The 23,531-nt window shown below is 44.4% G+C and overlaps 1 protein-coding gene across 2 annotated transcripts in view; it reads left to right on the plus strand.

Annotated features, from left to right (window-relative positions):
- Positions 1–7,034: 7,034 nt before the first annotated feature.
- Positions 7,035–23,531, plus strand: part of Greb1 (growth regulating estrogen receptor binding 1) — a 122,228-nt gene continuing 105,731 nt past the window's right edge. The window contains exon 1 of one of the 2 annotated variants that reach the window (XM_071601340.1): positions 7,035–7,052. The gene's annotated coding sequence lies outside the window, so the exon portion shown is untranslated. Of the gene's footprint in view, positions 7,053–8,168; positions 8,250–23,531 lie in introns of those variants that run through there. The other variant, XM_027937881.2, reaches the window with a different exon arrangement.

A 23,531-nucleotide genomic window follows, 5' to 3' on the forward strand; every position in this document is an offset into this window, starting at 1 on the left:
ATAAATTCAGCAAATTTGCAATCTCTTGTTGTTTTTTTTAAACAGTGTGTGTGTGTATGAGAGAGAGAGAGAGAGAGAGAGAGAGAGAGAGAGAATTTTTTAATATTTATTTTTAGTTTTCAGCGGGCACAACATCTTTGTTTGTATGTGGTGCTGAGGATCGAACTCGGGCTGCACGCATGCCAGGCGAGCGCGCTACCGCTTGAGCCACATCCCCAGTCCTTCTTGGGTTTTTTTAAGGTAATTATATATCGTTTATATAATGAAAAAAATAGAGCCTTCTCCTGAAAGAAAATTACCCAATATTAGAGAATAATCCTACCATATCGGTTAGAGTCTTATAATACAAAAAGTTTAGAATATCAGACCATCAAGAAATTTTGGTCAAATTAAGCAATCAAAAAAACTTCTAAATTTTTGTTTTGGTACTGGAGATTGAACCCAGGGGCTCTTAACCACTGGGCCACATCTTTAGTCCCTTTTTAATTTTTTATTTTGATACAGAGTCTTGCTAAGTTGCGTCTCCCAAAATTGCTGAGGCTGACTTTGAACTTGTGGTCCTCCTGCATCTGCCTCTTGAATTGCTGGGATTACTGGTGTGCAAAACCATGCCGAGCTGTAATTTTTTTGAGAGGTGCATTTACACTGCTTAAAATTCAAAAGGTAAAGAGAATAACAGTAAAGATGTCCCTCCCATTCCCGTCTTTCAGCAGCAAAACTTTGTCTTTGGAGGCTGTCGCTCACTGGTCTCTTATGTATTTTCTTCAAGAGGTGTTTTGTACCCAAATGTTCATTGGTGTTATCCTTTCACCCTTTTGTACACTAACAATCACACTCTTTCTTGCCCTACAAAATATTTTGTAGATTGTTCCTCAACAGTGCAATAAAGCTCATTCCTACTTTTTTATGTTTATGCAGCATTGCGCTGAGCATATGCACCGCAGATCACCTTTGTTGTTCCCTAAGGATGGACACTTAAATTATTTCTAATTTTCTGCCACCATCAACAAAAATAAGTGTAGAACCCTCGTGCAGATTTTTAAAAATATTTTATTTTTTCATGGTGCTAGGGATTGAACCCAGGGCCTCATGCATGCTAGACAAGCACTGTACCACTGAGCTATGCCCCTGACCTCAGATAATTTTCATAAATGTGAAATATCTAAAAAACAAATGGCCAGGAGTGAATGACTGGGTCAGAGGTGTGTGCAATAGTGATTTTGAAAGCTATTTTCAATTGTTGGTAGGACTGCAAGTTGGTGTAACCATTATGGAAAGTAGTACGGAAATACTTCAGAAAATTTGGAATGGATCCACCATTTGACCTGGCTAGCCTACTCCTTGGTTTATACCCAGAGGACTTAAAATCAGCATACTACAGTGACACAGCCACATCAGTGTTTATAGCAACTCAATTCACAATAGTTAAACTATAGAACCAACTTAGATGCCCTTCAACAAAGGAATGGATAAAGAAAATGTGGTCCATATACACAATGGAATATTACTCAGCCTTAAAGAAGAATGAAATTATGGCATTTGCAGGTAAATGGATGGAACTAGAGAATATCATGCTAAGTGAAATAAGCCAATCCCCCCAAACCAAAAGCTGAATGTTTTCCTCTGATAAGCGAATACTGATCCATAGTGGGGTGGGGGGATAGGGAAGAATGAAGGAACTTTGGTTTGTGTAGAGGGGAGTTGGGAGGGGTCGGGTTGTGGGGATGGGAAGGACGGTAGAAAGAGACAGACGTTATTACCCTGTATACATGTCTAATTACACCACTGGAGTGACTCAGTACCAAGCATGGCCAGAGGAATGAGAAGTTGTGCTCCATTTGTGTACGATATGTCAAAATGCATTCTACTGGGCTGGGGTTGTGGCTCAGAGGCAGAGTGCTTGCCTTGCACTGTGAGGCACTGGGTTTGATCCTCAGCACAACATAAAAATAAATAAACAAAAGAAAGATGCTTTTTTAAAAAAGAGGAAGTTTTTAAAAATGCACTCTACTGTAGAATAAATAAATAAAATAATAAAAGATATTCTTAAGTTATCCTTCAGTTTACCTTCTGTCTAGAAAGAGGTAATGATGTAAAAACATGATAAAGCAAATGCATTTTCATTTAGCCTTTAAAACAGTATTGTTCACTCCATGTTAATGTAGTACCCCCAACAAAAGCTGCTTTATTTATTTATTTTTTTTGGACAGAAGGAAGCTACACATTGAAAGGCTACCAACTGCCAGAACAGTAATTTTTTTCTTGGATGATGCTATCAGAGGTTTCCAATAATTTTGGTCAAAAGTCTAACATATTGGTGGTATATATATACATATGCACATATGCATATATATGTACACATATATACAGACATATGATTTTAGGTTATATGTCAACAGTCTAGGTATTTTATAATGTACATAATATATTTCATGTACATTATATACTATTACATTTCTAGAGGAATAAACTTCAATAGATTTTTTTTTTTGAGAAAGATAATGAGGAGGTTAATAGTGATGGTACAGTCATCCATAGTGTCCTGTCTACACCTTCTGCATTTCTCCATTCTATCCAATTCTTTTCTGAAACTGTTGTTATAGTTAGGAAAGTGGTCCTCAGATGACCCTGTGTGTCTGCAGAGGTGTTATTTCTGTACACATTATTGTAGCAAAGCATTTTATCATTTGAACTCTGGTAAGCTTTCACCTTCTTTGATCTGGAAGCCCAGTTCTGAATTGCTAGTGTGCACCAACATTCCAACCAGATTTTTAGGAAAAGTCCCAACAGTGTTGAATTACTACTTTCTATTCTACATGAATTCTATAAAAATATGGGTCCTATTTGAATGTTCATACCTCTATGAACTATATTGGTTGCACCAAATTCATTTTTCCCCCTCTGACTCCCTCCCTTGTGTTATCCATCTAATATTGTGTTACCCAAGAAGACTACTAGTGCTGTTACCAGCTGGTCTGTCCTCATTTGCGAACTATAGAGAATTCAAATTGCATCAAGTTCTCTGACTCTCCACCAGGTGGAGCAGTTTCACCTTTGGTAGTCCATGGAATAGGCTCTCTTGGTTTGTGTGGCCAAGAGCCTTGAGAGTAGGAGTGGTGGGGGTCCAGCTGGATTTGAGCTTAAGGTTTCAAATGAAGAGCTGCCACGTCACATCCAGGTCTCAGACTTATTATTGATCAAGGTGGAATTTAGTATTTCTGGCCTGAATCACCACGTGCAGAACCGAGCAGAGCCCTGTTCTTGGTTACACTTTCCCACAACTCCTAACCAGTGCCTTAGAATGTGATTTTATTTGGAGACAGGGTACTTACAAGTATAATCAAATTAAAAATAGACCATTAGGCTGGGCCTCATCCAATGTGTCTGGGGTCCTTATAGAAAAGGAAATTTGGAGAATGGTGTGCTTAGAGGGAAAACAACAGAAGACAGGAAGACAGTCGCCTACAAGGCAGCTAGAGAGCTCGGAACGGATTTTCACTGCCATTCGAAGAAACCAAACCTGATCACACATTGATTTGGGGCTTCTTTCTGTCTGTCCTCCAGAGTGTGAGACAATACAGTTCTGTTGTTTAAACCACCCAGCTTGTGGTACTTTTTGATAGCATCCCTAGCAAACTAATACATCTACCCATTCACATTTTAGGCCAATTTAATAGAACCAGGTTTAAGCATTTCTCTATGTTGAGAGACACATTTGCCTCAAAGGAAGTGCTAGTTAACATCAACTGGGTTATATGTAGTTTCTAGATATTTTATTCTGAGAGAATAAACTTTAAGTATTTTCAACCCATTTAGAAGCCTGCTTTTACATGGAAACAAATGGCAGGAAAATAATAGGATTTCAAACTGCCCAAAGCACACAAATGGGGTTCTAAAGACTTCGTCCAATTCCTTGCTTCACCGTGGCACAACGGCCCCATTAAACACGGCAGTGTGGAACTGGATGACAGCTTTAGAAGCCTCCCTGTGCACTTCCGGCCGCTGTGGTGAATGCCACAATGAGAAGGAGCTGCCGGTGAAGGCAGGAGAGGAAGGAGACCAGAGATCTTTATGCATGTGTACTGAGGTGCCCAGATACACAAATACGTCACAGCATGAGTTTGCATCTGGTGGACAGGTGTGGACATGTGTGTACGGTAGAAATGAGAAGGTATGAGAAGAGTTGGGTGCACAAAATCAGAAATATAGGTGCAAGGAGAAAGAAAAATTTGAGAAGCATGGATATATGAGAAAAAGAGCTTCGTGCAAAGCCATAAAGCAGAGGCGTTTACATACATATGTGAGCATATGTATCGTGTGCATTGAATGTGTGTGAAGGGAGTCACTGTAGCCCGTGGACAGACATGTAAGGGGAAAAAAAGGCACATGAACAGGTGTGAGAGAGGAGTGTGGGGGGGGAGGGGAGGAGGGAGGGAGAGAGAATGTGTGCATCTCTTGAGGATAATGCTAGGCAGAGACAAGGTGCCCAGAAGCCATGTCTAATTTCCTTGCTGACCCCACAGTCTCTTGGAGAAGAATTCCATTTACTGAATGGGCTTGGAGATTGACATCTCCTTTGTAAGATTTAGGTTGGCTACCAGGGCTTTATAATTTGGCCCCATTCTTATCAATAACATTTTGAATCAAGTTGATTCAACTCATTTAAGAATCTATCTTGAGGGCTGGGGATGTGGCTCAAGTGGTAGCGCGCTTGACTGGCATGCGTACGGCCCGGGTTCGATCCTCAGCACCACATACAAAGATGTTGTATCCGCCAATAACTAAAAAATAAATATTAAAATTCTCTCTCTCTCTCTTAAAAAAATAAATAAAATTATATTTATAAAAAAAAAAGAATCTATCTTGAAATTACTTTTTCAAGTTTTGGTCCAAGTTCAATAAAGACATAAAATAAGTGGGTCAGGTTCACCTCCAGGAAAAAGAAACTAAATCTTTTATATTTGTGTGCTGTTATTTAAACTAATAAACTAGGAACAGGGAAATGATTCATTAAACTAGAAAATAACACCTTTTCCATTGAATCTTAATTTTTTTCTGATTATTTCTTAAATGGCAGGGGTTTATCCATTTCTAAAATTCATTATAGATCTTCAAAAATAAGATTAAATCTTTCTCCAAAAGTCTAAAATTGGATTAAATCCCCCCCCAAAGTTTCTGTAATAAATAGTTAAGATATACAGGACATCTCTATAAGAAATATTTCCTAATTGGAACATCGTATTCACTTTCGTTCTGTTGAGCCAAAGTGTTTTTTGTATTTATTGAAAGTGAGTGACTTTTTAATGAAAGGAAGTAACTTTTGGAATGTCTTTCTTCTATAGTGGGGTTGGGCAAATCTGCTCAGCTGCTTGTTTGGTTTGGTTTTGTTTTACAACCCATAAGCCTAACTAGGGAGGCTCTTTCTTTTTTCTTCTTTTCTTTCTTTCTTTCTTTTTTTTTTTTTTTGGCGGTCTTGGGGATCAAAGCCAGGGTCTCACACACGTGGTAGGCAAGTGCTCTACCACTGAGCTATACCCCATCCTTTTTACATTTTTAAAAGGTTCCATTTTTTAAATAGTTTTATAACAACTTAACCTCAATTTTTCTTCTTAACTGGCAAAGTCTAAAATATTTACTTCTTGATCTTTATGGAAAGTTGGCTGACCCCTGTTCTATATGATTTTATTTGCTTAAAAAGAAATAAGATGTCCACAAAGGGGAAAGATGTAAGGCCATTTCCTACAGTGATAATTGGCTTAGCAAGTGTGCTAATAACTAACCCCAGCCACAAAGCAAACGTTTTGGTTAATGTTAACGCAACATGGTTACTCTGTGTATGTTTTTACCAGAGTGATTTCAATGGAAACAAATGCAATTTCAAGAGTTTTAACTGCTGTTCTTGCTTATATAATCTTGATCAAAACAAATGGCCATCAACAGAAGACATTTACAGTCATTGTAAATTGTGTCATTTTCATGTAATGGAATACTATTGAGCTGTAAAATGAATAAACTAGATCTGTGTGTATGAACAGACGGATCTTACAAACCTGATCCAGGGCCGAATGAGACAAAACAACCAGGTTAGATAATGAGCAAGTTTGATAACAGAGAAAGTTGTAAAGCTAGTAAAAGTGCTCTGTATGTTATGAATACATGCATACAAACTGACAGCATAAAAGCATGGATGGGCTACTTTGGAAGAGTACTAGGGCTGGAATGGGGAGGGAAAAACGGGTGGGAGGGCTGTCGCAGACTTTAGCTGTACTGCGATACTGATTTTCTTACATAAACACCTCCATCAAGTATGGCAGGATGTTGGCATTGGCAGTTTCTTGGACTCATGGCTCATGATGTTACCCTCCCTAGTCTGGTATGTTCGAAATATTTCATAAGGAGAAAAGGAAAATGATGGTTCTGCCCATCAGAGTACAGAGACCCCCAGAGATTCCTTCTGGAGACACGTTCTGGCCTTTGCTGGGCCCTGTGTTCTCACCCCTTTTCTCCTTTAACCACTCAGCTTCCTACTGTGACTTTCTCCCCAGCTTTCAAGGAAGTTGGCCCTTACACTGGTCCAAGTCCTCAGGGGTCCTCAGAGTGAGTGGCAGGAAGGTACAGGGGGGGTCTCCTGACTCCCTTCTGCTGCTGGCAGGTTCCTGAAAACACCGAGGTCAGTCTTTTGCTTTAAAAAAGAAAGAAAAAGAAGTTCCCTTTGTCGACCCAGCTTCCTCGAGTTTTACTCGACTTTTCCGTGCTCATTGTTGTGGGCCACCTCTGCAATGGCCACCAGCGAGGTCTGCAGCGCAATAATTTTTTATATATTTATTTTTTTCATTGTAGATGAACACAATACATTTATCTATCTATCTATCTATCTATTTATGGTACCGGGGTACTCGACCACCGAGCTACATCCCCAGCTCTATTTTGTATTTGATCTGAGTTGCTTAGCAACTCGCCTTTGCTGAGGAGGCTGGCTTTGAGATTCTCCTGTCTCAGCTTCCCATGCCACTGGGATCACAGGCCTGGGGCACTACAACACATCATTTGAGGTTTGCTTTTTCCTTCCTTCTTCACTCACCCTTTTGACCGACACTGGCACCAGGAAAAGTTGTTCAGATTCCACCCACAGGTGCCCATAGTTCCAGAATCTTCTTTTTAGTCTGCGGGCCTCAGACAGCCTTACCGTGGGCTGCTTACCGATCTCGACTAGTTGGGGACTCAAGCGCTGCCCCTCCACTCGCCCCTGCAAACCGCGTTGGTCGAGCGGAGCGTTGGTCCAGCGGGTCGGCGGTAGGTAGGGGAGGGCAGGGGCCGCAGGGGTCCCGCCGTCAGTCCAGGACTGCACCTAAGGGACCCGCGGGCGCTGAGGTTTCAGGACTCTGCCGGGACCGCCTGAGTAAGGTACTGGGGTCTCCTGGGGTGGGAGCGGTCAGGAACCTGGATTCCTCTTAGACCCGCTGCGTTCCAAGCGACAAAACGACCTGTATCCTCCGAGGTTTCTTCCAACTTCCAACCAGACCCCTCCGGTGCTAAGTCGGGGTGGGGGGTGGGGCGTCCAGCGTGGCCGCGCGGGGATGGCGGGGTGCGTGCACCTGGGCACAGGACGGGTCGAGGCTGGGAGGAGTCCCTCTCTGAGGGCGGAGAAGGAAGCGATACTGCCCAACGCAGAGCGCACCGCCTAGGGCAGGCGCCCCAGGTGTGAGCGGCCTTTCTTTCTGGACTTATCCAGGGGGGCGCGGGCGCGGGACCCAGGCATCTGCCGAGCAGCCAGAGGGCGGCGGCGGTCCTGCGCAGTGGCCTTCCCTGGGGCGCGGGCACCCCGACACTGCAGAGGGGGAACTGCGTCCTTGGCGGGGACAAGGACCCGGGAGGCTAAAATTGGGGCGCAGGCAGGGGCCCCGCTGCTGCTGGTGTCACCCGCCTCTCGCCCGACGCTTTGCGCCCAGAGCCGCCCTCATCCCCAACCTGGTCCCGGCTGGGGTCCAGAGGCGGCGGAGCCCACTGGCCGGCCTCCTGCGCGGCCGCCCGGAAGACCCGGAGAAGTGGATTGCAGGGGGCGGCGGGGGTCAGGGGTCGAGTCCTTCGCGCCGGCAGGGGCTCCAGAGATCCGGGCTTTGCTGAGCGCCTCGCACTCGGGCCGGGCCGGGCGAGGCGGCTGGGAGCGCATCCTGCAGGCTGGGCTGGCCCTTCGACGGCGGCGGGCGCTGGGCGGCGGGGTCCGGCGGCCGGAGGACAAAGGACCCGAGGTAAGATCGGCCGCCGGGAGGGCCAGGACTCGGCTGCGCGGGGCGTGTGGGCTCCGAGCTCGAACTCCGCTGGCCCCACCAAGCAGCTCCGGCGGGTCTGGGACGCGCGGCTGGCGCGGGACACTTTCCATCCCTGCCCCGGGGAAGGAGGTGGCTCAGCATCGAGCGAGTGTGGGGACCGGGGTGCTGGAGAGAAGTGGTGGTGGGGGGAACGAACAGAGAGAAGACACACAGAGAGGGGACAGGCAGGGACACATCGACTCGGCGCGCGCAAAGCGCTGGCGACCCGCTAGGCGCATGGTGAGCGCTCTGTAGGTGGGTGCTTTTAAAAATGACAGTGGTGTTACTGGTGATTACTATTTCGGGAGTGTGTGCGTGCGGCCGACTCTCTCTGTAATTTAGAGAGGCTGTTTGGAGCCCGAGGTGGCAGCCACACCTCCCGCAGCACTTGGGACACGAGAGAAGATGGGAATAGGAGCGGCCCTGGGACAGGCTTTGAAGAGAGACTTGGAGAGACTGGTTCAGGGAAGGGGGGCTTCGTAACTGGATCCCTTTGGAGACTTGGGAACAAAGGCTGCTACCCTGAAGTCCAAGAAGAGGTGTGTGTGTGTGTGTGTGTGTGTGTGTGTGTGTGTGTGTGGCCGCCAGGGCGTCGGCGGTGGCGGAGGGGTGGGGGGAGGCCAGGAGACCCGCCATTCACTCAGAAGGAAGCCAGACCATTTTGCTGTCATCGCTCTTTTGATCCTTAGTCATGAGGACCATGAGAAAAGAGGAAACACCTACTTTATATACTGAAGCTTTTCTTTAATCAGCCTTTATTATAGAGTTCAGTGTTTCTTCAGGCCTTGAAAGCGTTTTTATTATCGCTTTAAAACAATAAATGTGTAAATTTAACTTGAATAAACACTCTGATTCTCACTGAGAGCACTTTAATTTCTCATTTATTGGGGGGTGTTAGGCAAGCGGATTCTGAGCTTCGTCTTATATAAACGTCGGGGTCACTGGGGTCTAGTTTGCAGCACTCAAAAAAAAAAAAAAAAAAAAAAAAACACAATGTTGCTAAGAGTTTTAGGTTGGTTAGATCCCACTCGGAACTGTTCTCTTAAATTTCTGGGCAGTTTTGCTGACTTTGTTTATAACCAACCCATTGTTTCCAAAGCACTTTTTCTGAATCCTCAGAAAAGTTTGTTTTGAGGAAACAGAACTAAATTTAAAATGTGAAGCAACCACATGAAACAAAGGTGAGGAGATGTTTCTCGGAGTCTTTTCTCAGGCTGAAATCTGTCTGGTTCTTTTAAAGTTTTCAGTGTGATCTGTGACATTCTCAGTCAGTCCCCAATAGCAGTGCACGAATGAGGTGTTCTGTTCTTCATTCTGGGACAAGTACTCTTTATGGAGCAAAAGGTGAGCATGGGTTGAAACTGCCTCCCTGCTAATCCTTGCTTGTATTGCAGGTTGCTTACGTGGCTTAAAGTGTTTTACATTCATCACCAATACCTGAAATCTTTTACTGGACAGGCAATTTGAAGATATACCTTAAAAATATTGGTATTTTTGTCTTGCTATTTTTTAAAGCGGGAGTTTATAATCTCATAGAGCTTGTTTAAAGGCTTCTATGCTTAATACAAAATCAATAGCTCTTTCTTTCATTTAGTGAGCAATTCACTGAGCACTTGAGGCATTGTATGTGGCTGTTCTAGAAGTGCCATTTTCTTTGACATTAGAAAACTCCCTTTTTATGAACACTGTGGTCTAGTTTGGGGCTTCAACATTTGAATTATTTAAACAGTCCAGATTCTTTTGAGGCAGTATCAAAGTAGAGCTAATAAAATATTAGAAAATCCAAATGGGAAGAAGATAGAGTGTGATGTAAAGAGAAAGGACAAATCCCCCGCCCCATGGCCGGAGCTCCATACCTAGACATGGTAATCAAAATCAGAGAGATCAGGACATTTATAGCAAAGGCTGCAGTGTGGTCCTTCCCGATAGGGCGCTTGCTTAATGGTCTCTTGTTTCCCCTTCTGGCCTGATGTTACAGACTTGGGAAGGAAACCTTTCGGGGTTTTGTGTGGGCAGCCGATTATTAGGAATAACTGAGAGAGTAGCTCTTAGAACCCTGGGCTGACTATTCCCAAGGTCTGTGCACCTCTAATCCCTTCATAAAGACTCCAGATAGTTAATCCTCTCAGCTCATTCAATGCTTAATGGGTATTCTTGGCTTTTAGGTCAATTTCTAGATACATAGCTAAATTACAGTACTTTAAAGATAATTACACTGAAAAAATGTCAGGAGAAGGCTATGGTAGAAGCAACATATATTTGTGACATAAAATTTCAGAATATACAGAAGAGTTCAAAATCCCCAGAGATCCATATATAATTACTGTGAACTCTTTGGCATATTTTTTTTCCTGCTATAAAAATAAAATTCTTTATGCTTGTAAAAGTTGGTCAAGGTTGTATATTGTATGAAATATAGTTTGTCACTTTCTATCTGTTTTTTCCATGTAATAATTACATTATGAATATTGCCGGTCATATTATTTCTTCTTTATTGTCATTTAAGACAATGATTTCATATTCTGTTGTGTGGATCAATTATAATTTAACTATTTCTATGGCAGATTGGTGGGCTTTTCTTTCCTATCTGTGCTTTTGATGTTGTTTCCATTTTGATAAAGTGTCACTGACCAATGGGAATGCACATTTCTAAAACCTGACTGCCCGTAGGAAGGGGCAGGAGGGGACATGAAGCAGATGGGGGTACCCCTTTCTTCACTCTGTGGATCTTGGTGGGTATACTTCTGCTTGCTTTTAATCATTTCTTATTCATCCTTGGAACACAGTAATTTGTATTTTATTTACCCCACCAAATTGTGGTCTTGGGGACATAAATTTGTGTCCTAATTTTGTCTGAATTCTTCTGGTGCCTTGCCAGGGCTCAGCATGCTGCAGATGTTCACAGTCTGCTTTTGTTAGGGAGAGGAGCCTATTTCAGGGCCTGTGTAGGGAACCCAAGTCCTCCTAGAAGTGTGCAATTCAAATCTTGGTCCAGCCGATTCTGGGACTTTTCACTATGGGGAATTTCCAACACATTCAGGAGTGGAAGGATTAGTATCATTACCCAGTTCAACGATTAACCACATTTGGTCAATTTTCTTTCCTCCATCTCCTGTCTTCCCACATCACCCACCTGCTGTTACTCTGAAGAAAGTCCAAGACATTATATCATGACATATCTCTGGGGATTGTGATCACTGTCACCTCAGAATCCAGTGAGAAGGGAGTGTCTTTGGGGGCTCAGCAGGTGGGTTGGCAGGAGACTTTGTCATACAGAGGCCCATGCCCTGCACTTAGGACCCTGCCTGACTTTTTCACTTTATCCTTGAAAGAGCTGCTGCTCCACTACAGACTCAGGTTGTCATCTGTCCCTTGGGGAAGTTGGCCTATGCCATCTGGTGAGCTTCCCTCTAACTGTAAGTTTGTTGAAGCATAGACTCTGCCTCTTAGTCTACTGTGATGCTTCTCAACTTGTCGTACTTGAGGGCTGGGGATGTGGCTCAGTGTTAGATGCTTACCTAGCATGTGTGAGACTCTGAGTTCAATCCCATTAACACCAAACAAATAGTAGTTTTTGGCCCGGCAGCAGCAGCCTTGCCAGGGAACTTACACAAAATGCAGATTCTCAGGCCCACGCCCAGCCCTACTCAGAAACTTTGGGGCTGGTCAGTAGACACACCCAGGTGTCTCTGATGAGGATCAAGTTTGAAAACCATGAGTCAGTGAAGGTAGCCGAGGTGTGTATAAGCTCTTATGAAAATAAAAGCAGAGACAAAACCGGAAAATTGTATATTTACCTGTCTTCCGGTTTTGTATGTCAATCTGATGTTAGAATTCTTCCCTTTGACAGGGGACTTTAGTTATCAGGAGTGTCTTTGACAGTGACTTTTGTTAATCATGAGTTCTGATTGATGGTTAACGTGTTCTTGACACATAATGATTTGGGAAAGAGATTATTCAATATAATCTTTCTGAACTGGGGCATATGTAGGCAATTTTCATTCAAATTAAGAAGATGGAGAAGCACTTTGTGTGACACACCACATTTGTGATGACATTTATTGGTTTAATGCCGTATCTTCCCTACTTCACAAGAAGTACCATGAAGGATCAGGTTGCTTGTCTGCCATCATATCCCAGCACCCAGCACCATGCAGGCCCTAGTAGGTGCTCAGCAAATACTTGATGCACGATGAGCTTTTGTTCCTTAGGGAACTTATGAAACTCTGGATAAACAGCCAAGCTTAATACTGGTAGAAACATAAGAGAGAACAATGAAGGGTTTTGCTCTCAGGCCAAGAGACCATTTGCTTTCATATTTGTCAAATAAAAATATAATGTACTTAGACGTGTTGACCCTGAGAAGAAAAGAAAGGCGCTCCTGCAGGGAGAGGAATTCCTTGCTTCATAACTGACTCCTGTTCTAGGCCCTGCACCTGAGGATCAGCTCAGTTATCCTTAGCACCACCAGCGCCTCTGAGCATCTACCACGTGAAAGTGTGCTGGGCCACCCTCTCCTTTCAGCCCAGCAAAGCCGTATTTTTGTTCCCATTCTGTAGATGAGGAGCAGACTCAAAGTGGCTTGTTAGGGCTGAACAGCATAGAAAATGTTGGAACTGTCAAGGAAAAAAAGTTACCTACCACCTAGAGGCGTGGTGCTGTTAAGAGTGAGCTCAGAGCTACACGTGGATTTTTCTTCTAGCTGTTTGACTGAGGGAAAGTTAATTCAGCTTCCCAAAACTCCACTTAGTCATCTGACACTGACAATGATAATTTCTCATAATTGTCTTGAGTATGTTGTCCACGAGAGGTGTTCTTGATACGCAGTCAGTACAGGAGGAATCCCGGTGACCTCCCCTTCAGTTCCTGGGAGCAAGACTGCAGGATCTTGGCAGCTTTCTCCTGGTTCACGGCTCAGGGGCCATTTTGCCTAAATTTTTTCCTTACGGGACTTAACTCCAAATATAGTCACCCTGGGGGTTAAGGCTTCAGCTTATGAATTTTGACACAACATTGTCTATGTTGCTCCAAGACTGCCTCTGACAGTCCCTGAGGTGAGCACTCTCGGTTTTGGAGGTCACAAAGGACTGGTTTGCAAGATTGCCACCTATTCTTCCTGAAGTTGGTAAGATCGGAGCACATGCAGGTGACATACGGGTTGTTGGTGACCTTTGTGTGCCTGGCATAGGAACTGGTATGTTCACATCACTGCACCAGCCCAGAGCAGTGCGTGGTGTACAGGTGACCTTTCCGTTGCTGTGGCAAATACCTCAGAAAAATCACCCTCCAGGGAGGAAAGGTTTATTTGAACTCATGGTTTCAGTTCATGGTTGGTTGGTTCAACTGGGGCTGTGGTGACAGGGGACATCAGGGCAGTGGGAGTGTATGGTGAAGGAAGCTGTTCAGCTCATGCTGGCTGGAAGCAGAGAGAGGGAAGGAGAGAGGGTCCTGGGTTCCAATATCTCCTTCAGGCATGTGCCCCCAAAAGACCTGGCTTCCTTCCACGAGGCTGCACCTTCTCGGTTTTCCACCACCTCCCAGTAGCGCTGCAGGCGGGTGACCAAGCCTTTGCCACGAGCCCCTGTGGGACACTTCAGCTGCATCCGTGATGAGATACTGACCTGCAGGTATGCGTTGCGTATTGGTAAAAGTTGTGACTGGAGAGGGGAATAGGCATTGCGAGGCCCTTCAGAAAGCAAGCACTTCTGAACGTGGGCCATTCAGTGCACTCCCTGCTGTTGAGTTTGGATGTGTTGTCAAATTGTAATTTAGCTTCATAAACATTTTATTTTAATAGTATCAATTGGTCTTACAATTTCTACTCCTAGGAGTTAGACGTTGTAAGACGGTGGATCTTCTAAGGTGGTCTGTGGGCCATCTGTGCAGGGCTGCCTGGGAGATGGTTAGAAATGGAAATCCTCGGGCTCCCTAAATGAGACTCTCTGATGGTGCGGCCTGGGAAGCTGTGTTCTCAACTGCTCACCTGGGAGGTTTGTGCATGTTGACAGTTGAGAAGCCCTGGTGTGGGCGTGGCTCCGGAGCTGCCCTGGCAATGAGTCAGTGAGGGGAACTTTGGTCTAGAAATGGAGTTCATTCCTGATGGCTACTGACTTCTGGTTTTCTTAGTTGGTCTTGTCTGTCTGTCTGTCTGCACTGGGTATTGAACCCAGGGCCTCCTACATGCCAGGCCAGCTCTCTACCACTGAGCTTCACCCCTGCCCTCTTCCTGCCTTTCAGCGATGATTCTCGTACTTCTTTTTAAATGGGAGGTGACCTGAGTGGCCAAGCTCATGGGCATGTAGCTGAGAGCTGGTCCCTGGAGTCATGCAGAGCCAGGGTCACATCTGAACCTGAGGACCCTCGGGAAGCTCCTTGATTTTCTCTTGTCTGTTTCTTTGTCTACACCACAGGGTCAGTAGTGATGAGTACCTCATGGGTGGTTCAAGAGTCCAGTGTGCTACCCATCAGGTGTGTGGACCTTGCCTCATGCAGAGAAAGAGTTCCACACTTGCTATTGTTATCTTCATTGTCATTGTCCCCCATGAACTGTCCTTGAGGCCTGGCCTTCGAAGTGCTTTCACAGTCTTCCACAGCTCCTGCTTGGGTGCCATGGTGGTTGCTCTGGGTCACTCTGTGACCTTGGGGGAGAGGATCTGTCTCCCTGCTCCCTGACCTGACATCGCTGATCTGCATGAAGAACTGGGTCTGTAAAGTCGTCTGCTTCTCTCCACTTCTCTTTCCTTGGAGATGTTCCTGAGAAGCAAGTGCTTTGAGCATCCAGCTGGGAATCTGGTCAGTGGTTTTGCACAACTGGCTGCTGTCATTTGTTAAATTGCTATTTAACAAATTTCACAGCCTTAGAATGCAAAGACTGGGGACACATATTTTACAGGTGTGTAAGCAGGCTTTGAGATTTGCTAGCTAGGATGGAACCATGTGGACTCGCCATGTTTTTAGGTCAAAATGGTAGCATATTGGCAACTTCATATGATTTAACTTAATACTTTTATCATACAACACAAGTTTTTTTTTTCCCATAAAGATTTTTGAAAAATGGTCCCCCAAAATATTCTTATTTTTTTCTAACCAAACTATTCCCCAAAACACACATTAAAAATGTACGACCCTCAACAACTTAGTGAAACCCTCAACAACCTAGTGAGACCCTTTCTCAGAATAAAAAATAAAAAGCACTGGGAATTAGCTATGTGGTAAAGCCCCTGTGTTTAATCGTCAGTAAGGAAAAAAAAAAAGTTGGAGTCATGTACTGTTTCAAGCACCTCACATGAAACTCACTTGGTCCTCACAGCAACTGGACAGTGTTTTAATCACCCACGTTTTGCAGAGGGGAAGACAGGCCCAGAGGGTTAAGTAGCTTGTCCAAGGCCACACTCAGGAAGTGGTAGGATGTTCAGGCCTGGAGTCTGAGCCCTTAGCCTGGGGTGCAGCTGGTCAGGACAGGATCGCAGCAGGACTTTCAGCACTGAGGAATGTGGGCGAGTGGGGACAGGAGGACAGAGCATTATGGGCACCATCATGAGGCTGTGAGGCTCTGGGTACTGCTCAGGTGATTTCCACCACAGCCCTGTGATGCTCGTGGGGATGAAAACCAGGGTCTGAGAGGCACGTGGCCTGGTGGCTCTCACAGTTCTGTGTCCGATTGTGACGCTGTCCCTCCTCACCTCTGTACACTTCCCCGTCCTTCTGCCCCTCACACGGTGGAGGAGCCGCTGGGACTTCTCTGAGGAGTCCACCGGTCCAACCTGTCTCTTCCGCCCAGAACTCCCAACCTCCTGGTCTCACTCTAGGTCAGCTGCTGGGCTCAGCTCTGGGGGCTGCCCGTGGCTCCTGGGTTGGGGCCGGGGTCGCCAGCCAGGTCTTCTTTCAATGATTTGATCACCATGGATGGCAACACAAATGCCTGGCTAGGATCTGAAGCCCCGGGTTTGTGCTTCTCTGGGAAAAGGAGGCTCAGACCTGGCCTGCAACTCGCTGTCTGATCTCCATTAATGTTGTGGAGAGCTCACCAGATCCCAGGGAGGCTCTCCCAGGGAGACAATGGCGAGGAGCAGCTGTCCACCCCTGTCCCCCGCTCTGAAGAAGTCAGTGAGCAAGGTCTGGAGGATGCTCTGCTGTCCAGGTAGTGCTGCGTTAGGGCAAGCGGCCAGCAAGTGGAATTTTTTTTTTTTTTAAATGCTGACCTATGTTACTTATTTCCTAATTTGTATTAAAATTTTAATTTTGAGACAGTTGTAGATTCGTGTGCAGTTATAAGAAATAATACGGAGATCTTGTGGACCCTCTGCTCAGCTTCTCTGAAAGGTAACCTCTTGCAAAACTATCATACAGTAACAAACCTTGATCCAGTCAAGATACAGAATGGTTCCATCTCAACAGTCTCTTCTGTAGCCACAGTTACCTCTCTTTCCCATCTTTGTCCCCCACTCCACCATCATCGATCGGTTCTCTATTTCTGTAATTTTGTAAATTAAAAACTGTGTATAAATGAAACTAACGAGTATGTGGCCCTTTGAGATTGCCCCCCACCTCCAATACGATTCCCTGGAAATCCTTTAAAGTTGTTTGAATGTCAATAGTTCATTCCTTTGCATTGCTGAGTAGTAGTTCATGGAGTAAATGTACCACCATCTATTTAATCATTGGCCTGTTGAAGGACAATCTGAGTTTTCCCAATTTGGGGCTATTATGATAAAGCTTGTATGAACACCTGTGTATAGGTTTTTGTGTAAGTATAAGTTTTAATTTCTTAAAAATTATGAAATTAGGATAAATAGTCAAGAATGCCTGGTGATTTTATGTTTAATTTAATTTAATTTTTTTTTTTTTGGTACTGGAGATTGAACCCAGGGGCACTTTAGCACTGAGCTATAGCACCATCCCTTTTTGCTTTGTATTTTGAGGCAAGATCTCACTAAGTTGCTGAGGCTGGCCTTGAACTTGTGATCCTCCTGCCTCAGCTCCTGAACCTCTGGGATTACAGGTGTGTACCACTGCACCCAGCTGCCTGTGAAACGGTTTTCCAGAGTGATGTAGTGTTCTGCATTCCCTCAGCAGTGTGTGAGGGTCCAGTTTCTCTGCATCTTTGACAACATTTGGTATTGCCATTATTTTTTGTTTGTTTGTTTTAGTCACTCTGACATGAATGCAGACATCTTTTTTTGTGGTTTTAACTTGTATTTTCCTTTTGATTAATGATGCTGCACATCTTTTCATGGTTTATGTGCCATATCTTTATTCTGAATGGTAAAATGACTCTTCATGTCTTTTGCCCATTTTCTAGTTGGATTGTTTAAAAAAGTTTAACTGCTATTTCTCTGTTGGATATGTGGTTTCCAAGCATTTCTTGCATTTTATAATTTGCATTTCATCCTCTTAACAAGGTTTTTTATAGGACAAAGCTTTTGAATTTTAGTGAAGTCTAGTTTATCAACTTTTTCTGGATTGTGTTTTTGATGTCAAATTTAAACATTTTTTGACTAGTCCTACATAATGAAAATATTGCTATTTTTAAAAAACATTTCATCATTTTGTTTTATGTGTAAATCTCTGATCCATTATGAGTTAATTTTTGTGTAAGGTATCAAGTTGTAGGTCAAGGTTTGCCATATCCTTTGCCTGTAGATACCCAGTTGTTCTAGCACAGTTGTTGAACAGGCTCTCTGTCCTCCTGAATTGCTTTTGCACTGGTTGAATTTTAGATTTCAAGAATTGATGCCAGCCACAGTGGTGCCTGGTAATCCCAGCAGCCTGGGAGGCTGAAGCAGGAGGATCGAGAGTTCAGAGCCAGCCTCAGCAACTGAAGCCCTAAGCAATTCAGTGAGATCCTATCTCTAAAAATCTTTAAAAAAAAAAAGGGCTAGGGGTATGGCTCAGTGGATGAGGTCCCTGGGTTCAATCCCTGGTACCAAAACAAAAACAAAAACAAAAACAAAAGGTGGGCACAACAAGTACTTTAAAGTTTGCATGATAAATTTGAGATGTTCATATAGCTAATTCCAGGCTTTAAGAGACCCAGAGGGACTGCTCAGCTTAGGGACACTGTGGGCCAGGACTGGCTGGCGCCTGGGTGGGGATTCGAATGAGGACGTGGTGAAATTGGGGCTGTGACTGGAGCCAGAGTTCCTGTGGAGTTCTGCTGCTGGCACACCTGGCAGTCTGCCTCCAAGGAGGGGTAATGACACTGGGTGCCCTGTGCCCGCCTTGGGCACAGTGACCTGCAGGGTGAAGTTGACCTTGTGGGCTCTGTCAGCTACAGACTGTCCTGAACTGCTGGCTAATTTTAGCCGTTGGCTCCTCTGGGGCCTTCCCCATCCCCAATGTGGCTTCAGGAGCCAGCTGTTTAAAAACCCGTCAGTGAGACTTTACAACTGTGGGTTTCCATATCTTTAAATTATTGTTAATATTTTTAAACATTTTATTACAGGAGAAAAAGTTAAAACATTAAGCAAAATTGATCCGTTATCCCCATTCCCTGAGCAATCCCTACAGATGCAAAATTCTTGCTCCTGATGGTGGGGGGAAGATTGTCTTTTTTGTTCATTTCATTGCAAAACTCCATTCTCACTCCAGTTGGGTCATGGAAACACAAAGCTGGTTTGGATAAAAATGAAACAAAACAAAACTTTTTTTCTCTCACTGGCTGAATCTGGAGAGAATTTTTGACACTGCTGACCAGGCAGCGAATGAGGCCTTTGTGTGCGGGTGCAGAGGTCAGGCTGGGAAGCAAGAGTCTCAGAAGGTGGGGAGCCCAGAGGCCACTGCGGCCAGCACCGGGAGAATGAGCTTTTGTTCCCACTGGTGGGCTGTGCAGGATGAGGGTGAGGACATCAAAGACACGTCCACACACTGCTCTCTGGCCCTGTCCTTTGCCCTGCCTGTCTCCCTGTGGAGCTGGGGCAGGAGAGCTGGCGGACACCATGCTGTGAATTCCAGGCAGGAGCTGATCAATAATATTTGCATTAGGCATTTGCATCAGTCTCTCTGTTTTGTTCTGAAGAAAATTCGATTGCCTTGTCTGATTAAAAGATCAAAAAGCATTTTTCTTCATATTTCAAAAATTACATGTGTTAATTACAGAAAGCTTATAAAACAGGAAATATAAAAACAAAAAACTCCATCACCTGGAGCTAATGGTTGTTGGTGCATTTTTTGGGGGGAGGGGCCTTCCTATCTATTTAATGGACCACATATAATAAACAGTTTACAGAAAAGATATTTACTATGTAAACAATTCCCCTGTATGTTCACGAGGAACCCTTATGTATGTCCTTACACTGTACACATTACACAAGTTTTGAAATCTGCAGATATCATTTAAAAAAATTGAAATGGTATTGTTGCCTTTTCCTGTTAGGCAAGTATTCTTATTGGAGCAACTAAAATATTACAGATAAAATTACCAGTTTTGCTTATAGGAACTGTTCCAAAGTATGATTTAAGTGAGGTTGTTATTTCATTGGGTGAAATGGTTACAGGGACTGGAAAAACTAAACCACTGAGGATTATTCAGTTGTTGTTTAAAAAAATATTTTTGGTACTGGGGATGGAACCCAGGGCCTTGGCACATGCCAGGCAAGCGCTCTACCACTGAGCCACACCTGCAGCGTCAGCGTTAGTCAGTTTTAATGTGTAAGTAATGGGTGTCTTCCATCTTTATAGCAAGAAATGGTAAGACTTGTACCTACGCAACCCTTTTAGGGAAGAAAGTCAGAGTAAGAGGACAGCAGAGGATAGAAGAAAGTGGAGAGATTATTGGCAAACGGCTGTTTGATGTCAAAGTTATCGTGAGATAAAAGGAAGTTTAAGGCAGTTCATGTGATCCGCTTCACTCCTCATTTTTATGTGTGACGTGACCTCCACGTGAAGAAGGCCAGGGTCCCATCTCGGGGTCTTAGATCAGGCAGTGACAACTGTCCAGTGCTGGCCACATTGCATCAGCCTCGTGTGTTAATCCACACACGCACCCCACTGCTTGCCCAGGCCTTGAAAGCAGGAATCAGGCTGCATCATCTGGGCACCTCGGGGGACCCGTGTGAGTCTGGTAGCCTCCTCGAATTGGCCAATGAGCATGTTTGATTTTTTTCCTATGAAAGGACATTGTCTGATTTAGCTGTGTTCCTTATTGACTTTGTATTTATTCATTTATGTCATGAGCTCTTTAAGTAAATTGTAGCAGAGATGGTAGGGGGTGCAGAGGAGCACGCAGTAACCAAGAGGAGGCAGACAGCCTCCCTGACCCTGAGTGGGTGGTTATCGTGCAGCCCAGCAGAGACGCGAGATGCGTTTGAGTTCTCTTTTGTTATTGTACCTTGTAGATTTTGAAATGTGTCCAACTATAAACACACAGGAAGTGCCAGTTTCTTGCTAGGGTCTCGCTATGTTTTGCTTATTTTGAGGAATCAAGCCCTTAGCATTTTCTTTTTATTAATGTTGTGTTGAACTGACTCTTACTAGAATCTGAATTTCTTCTTAAGTTTCTAGAACTAGTCCAGCTTGAGGCCTTCCTCAGTTTATATATTTGCTCCCATAGTAGGTTATCTGAATAAAGATAATTACCATAACTGTGATGAAAGTAATTATTAGAAATGTGGTACCAGACATGTACCCGGCACGTTGGGTCTGCATCTGATTTATGTGTAATTTTATCTGTAGCATTTTATGTAGTGATGTCACAGGTTGCATGGGTATGTAATTTAATTATCGTAAAGAGCCGATCAGGTAAGTTTCATTACCTCTGATTCACTATTGCAAAATGGGAGCTTGGAGAGCTTTGAGGGTCAGCCCTGCAGGAGGAAGAGCTGGAACCGGGATTGGGGCTGACGTCTCTCAGGCTGCTGGTGCCGCTGGGCTGTCCACCCCCAGAGGGGCCAGAGTCACTGCTCATCTGGAAAGAAGGGACAAGAAGGAGGCTCCAGTGGAGGTGACTGCTAGACAAAGATTTCTGGAGGGTTGAGAGGCCAGTGTCCCAGTTGTGTGGGGCTGGTGGACACTATCTTCTCATTTCAGTTCCCCAGCTTGGATGGAATGAAATGAGAAGATAGTGTGTTACACAGGGCCTTACACAGAAATAGAAAGAAACGTTCCTGATAAAGGTGAAGTCCCTTTGTCCAGAGAGGTACTGTCATGTGTGGCACGTCTTCTTTCTGCTCCAGTTTTTACACATTTACCACATAAATGCCTGTCTATTGCTTTGAGTACTTAAGATTTCCCCCTGATAAATGGCATAGTTTAGTCGGGTGTGGTGGTGCACACCTGTAATCCCAGCGGCTTGGGAGGCTGAGGCAGGAGAATCGAAGTCAGCCTCAGCAATTTAGCAAGGTGCTAGGTAGCTTAGCAAGATCCTGTCTCAAAAAAAAGGCTGAGGGTTTGACTTAGTGGTTAAGCTCTGGATTCAATCCCTGGTACCAAAAATGAATGAATGCATGAATAAATGAATAAACAAATAAATAAATGGCATAGTTTATATTCACATTGTTGATAGGTTAAGTTCATTCTAGTGGATCTCTGGTTTCCTGTGGTATCCTTTCCCCGAATGATTGACATTTTGCTGGCTCCCTGTTTTGTAATGTTATGGCAAACATTGCTCTGAGCGTCCCCTCATTTCTCTTTGTGTCCAAGCAGGGAGTTTTCAGGGGTCGGATTGCGGGCTGTGGTGTGTGTGATTTCCAGGCTCATTAGTGGTGGAAGAGGCTCCTTCCTCCTCTCTGCTGCCCACGTGGAGACTGTTAGGTTGCTTCGTGTCTGCCACTCTCCAGACGTGCAGTGGTAGTTTGAACTTTGGTTACTGGTGAGACTGCACACCTCTGTTTTCCTTAGGATTAGCAGAGCTAGGTTACCTTCCTGTTCACAGGATGTTTGTATCCAGACTTTATGACGTTTCCATAATATTCCCATCATCCTTTCTTTCTTTATTTTGAGACAGGGTCTTGCTGTGCTGTCCAGGCTGGCCTGGAGCTTGCCGTCCTCTGCCCCAGTCTCTCCTGAGTACACAGGGCCACAGCACTACTTCTTCAAAGCATTTTAAATTGTGAGGCGCTTCCCACAACATGAATTCACTGAAGTGTACACGCTGGTGGTTTTTAGCCTATTTATAAAGTTCTGCATCTGTCATCACCGTCTAACTCCAAGCATCCCCAGCACCCCATGAACCCCACGCCTGTTAGCAGGCGGTCTCTTGGCTCTTTCCTTAGCCGTCAGTTATCTGCTTGCTGTTCCTGTGGGTTGTGCATATTCTAGATATTTCATATATTTGTGCCTGGCTTTTTTTCACTTTTGTGTTTTCAAGATTCATCTGTGTTGCAGTGAGTAGCAGAACTTTATTCCTTTTTATGGCAGAATAACATATCATTGCAAAGCTGCATCACATTTTGTTTCTCTCTCCGTCGGTCGATGGACATTGGTTGTTTCTGATTTCTGGCTGTGGATAGCTTTCATTCCTGTGCCAGACACAGCACTTTATGTTGCCTTGTTGACTCACAGCAACAACTGACTGCCCTGCAAGGTGAATGCTCTACGCACTTTGCAGAGATGAAACTGAGGCTCAAGGTAATGATGTTACTCTCCCAACCCAGATTTGATCATGCTTTTCCTATACTTAAAACCTCTTCTAACACCTCCCCTTATATAGGTATGCACCTCCCACACCCACATATACACACATGCACACAACTGCACACAGGTGTATGCACACACGTGTACATACAGGTGTGTGTGTATGTGACTATATCTCTTTGTATCTTGCTATATCACAGGCATTTTTTAAGCATATCAGATGCTTTAATTCATACGTTGTCACAGAAATCTTACAATGTAAATAGATGATTATCCATAATGTACAGTGAGGCTAAGAAAGGATAAGTAAGTTCATCTAAATGGCAAAAACGGGAATCCTACCTGGTTACAGAGGCTCCAGACCTGGTGCTGTTGCTCACCATGCCACAGTACCTCCTGCTGATCACCATGCCACAGTACCTCCTGCTAAATGCAGTGGTGGGATTTCAACTCAGGTGTAATTGTATAGTCCAAGCTCCACCACGGATCTGGGACTGATACCAGTTTTTACACCATTTACCACATAAATACCTATGTATTGCTTTGAGTACTTAAGATTTCCCCCTGATAAATGGCATAGTTTAGTTGGGTGTGGTGGTGCACACCTGTAATCCCAGCAGCTTTCATTATTATGTCAGAATATAACAGCTG

This window comes from Marmota flaviventris, chromosome 14 (assembly GCF_047511675.1).
Source record: "Marmota flaviventris isolate mMarFla1 chromosome 14, mMarFla1.hap1, whole genome shotgun sequence".
In the NCBI taxonomy this organism is placed as follows: Eukaryota; Metazoa; Chordata; class Mammalia; order Rodentia; family Sciuridae; genus Marmota; species Marmota flaviventris.